Raw genomic sequence first — 2,478 nt, 5'->3', positions numbered from 1 at the left:
TCCTATATTCTAGATGCGTTTGCTTCCATTTCTTCTTTTTATGTGTGTTGTTTCTCCCTCCCTTAAGAGGATTTATTGCCTTATTTGTTTCATCCCTCTTTCGTCAGCTTTATCACATTTATTGAGGGTCAAAATACGGCATAAATGAAAAAAAAAAAAATGAAAAGATTGGAACACTCTGAGGAACGACAGAGGATAGGTATGGAGGTGGTGGGAGGATGGAGGATGTTTTGGGAGGATGGTGGAGAGAGAGAGAGAGAGGAGAGAGAGAGAGAGAGAGAGAGAGAGAGAGAGCGTTTCAGGGGAGCTCGAGGGAAGCTCTTGCTTCAGTTTACGGGTGTCAGGGACAGAGGCAGGATGCAAGTCACTCTCTCCCTCGCCGTCTTTCTGCTGACGTCGTTTTTTACCGTCGCTTCTGGGGTTGACCGTCGACCCCACGGCCCAGACGCCTACGACGACCACGACGCCGACGCCGACGAACCTGTCGCTAAGCCCCACAACAACCCCTGAGAAACGAGATGAAAGTTTAACAACCCCTGCTTCGACTTCCCTCACCAGCGCCTCCATCAACGTTACCACAACCGCTGCCAATGCGACGTCCAAGGGCGGCCTCCTGGCGTTGTCGTCTTCTTCTTCCACTGCAGGAGAAGAGATGCTGGTGCTGGAGGAGGTGGGACGCCTCCTGGGACAGATGAGGGAAGTGGCTGCCTCCATGCAGGAGGCCCGTGACGAACACAGCCGCCTGGCCCAGGCCGTGGCTCAGATCAGTGCCGCCGTGAGGGACATGGGCGAACACAACCTGCACATCAAGAAGAAGGTCAGGAAGATGTCCCAAGGCCCTCCGCGGGGGCACCCACCACCGCAAGGTCAAGGACGGCCTCAAGTCCCTGCAGCGGGACCACCAACGCATCCTGCACGCCATGAGCATCAACGGCATCAACGTGACGCGCGTGCACAACCACAACCACACGCACAACGGCACGCACAAAAACAACCACCACAGCCACAAACCGCAATCACCACAACAACAACAACAACAACTCCACCTCCTCCACGGGGCAGTCGGGCAAGTCGTCCTCTTCTTCGGAGGATAAGAAGAAGAAGAAGAACAAATCGTCCGAAGGGCGCCACGTCGTGGATGGAAAGGAAGGAGAGACCCCACACAACGTCTCCCTCGAATCCTCCTCCCCAGGGGGAGACCCCCAGGAGGACCACCCTCCCCGAAGCTATTGTGACAGACAACCTCATCCCGGACTTGGTTGTTGACCCCCCCCGGGACCACCGATCCCCCCCTGCCCATGGACTGTACCGAGGTCATGCAACGAGGCAATTGGACAAGCGGAAGCTACATGATTCAGCCAAGAGGACTACAGCAGCCCATCAAGGTCAGTCCTATATAGCCTCAATGCCCTTTGCCTCTTCTTCTTCTCCTTCTTCTTATTCTTTTTCTTATTCTTCTTCATTTTCTCATGTTTACATTCGTAAGCTTATATATTGCGTACTGTTATTACTGTGGATACGATTCTTGAATCAAGTGTTTATGCATTGTTTTTTTTTTTTCTTTCAAGAAAATTGAAAGAATTTCCTCTTTCCCAAAAGTTATATTTTTTTCTGGATGTGTCAAGGTTTTGTGTATATATATTTTATTCATATGTATATATGTATAATGTATGTATATATATATATATATATATATATATATTATATATAATTTATGTATATGTATACATATATTATATATATATATATATATATATGTGTGTGTGTGTATAATATACATACATTATATATATGTATATATATATATATATATATATATATGTACGTATGTATGTATGTATGTGTTGTATATATGTGTGTGCGCTCTCGTTTTTGTATATGTATAAATAAATGCTTATCTAAATACCATTCTGTATGACTGTATCCATGTAATGTATCTGAAAACAACCGCTCACAAATGACTCTTGTATAAAAAAAAAAAAAAGTTTTGTAACGACCAAAAAAATAATTTCCATATCATGATTTCCAGATCGTAGTGTCATTGTTCATAAATTGCATTAATTGAAACAATGACATCAATTTTGATTTATAACTGAAATAGAAAGTAATGATAACAGTTATTAGGATTGTTTCTAAATGAAATGTACTTGTAGAGTAATGAACTATAAATGCATCGTTTCATATGATTGGAAAAGGTTGTTTTCAGTAACAACAACAACAAACAGTGAAAGTTCTAATAATGTTTATCAAATTAATGTGTTTTTATTGTAACGATATCTTTGTATTGTATTGTATTTTGCGATATCTATTGTATATATAAAAAGGAAGGTTGTTTTTTATATTCTGTGCAATCGTATGCGATCTCTATTTACATATTAATAAGTCATCTCTGTTATTAACACGCGCACACACACTTGCACACGCAAACCCAACACGCGTATATATATTATATATATATATGTATGTATATATATATAA

The 2,478-nt window shown here is 42.3% G+C and overlaps 1 pseudogene; it reads left to right on the top strand.

Annotated features, from left to right (window-relative positions):
- The first annotated feature begins 357 nt into the window (after positions 1–357).
- LOC137634142 (probable serine/threonine-protein kinase DDB_G0280133) lies at positions 358–1,400 on the top strand (annotated as a pseudogene).
- The last annotated feature ends 1,078 nt before the right edge of the window (positions 1,401–2,478 follow it).

This window comes from Palaemon carinicauda, chromosome 3, assembly GCF_036898095.1.
Source record: "Palaemon carinicauda isolate YSFRI2023 chromosome 3, ASM3689809v2, whole genome shotgun sequence".
Lineage (NCBI taxonomy): Eukaryota > Metazoa > Arthropoda > Malacostraca > Decapoda > Palaemonidae > Palaemon > Palaemon carinicauda.
The sequence above is the reverse complement of the archived record's forward strand: the minus strand, read 5'-3'. Positions and strand labels throughout refer to the sequence as shown.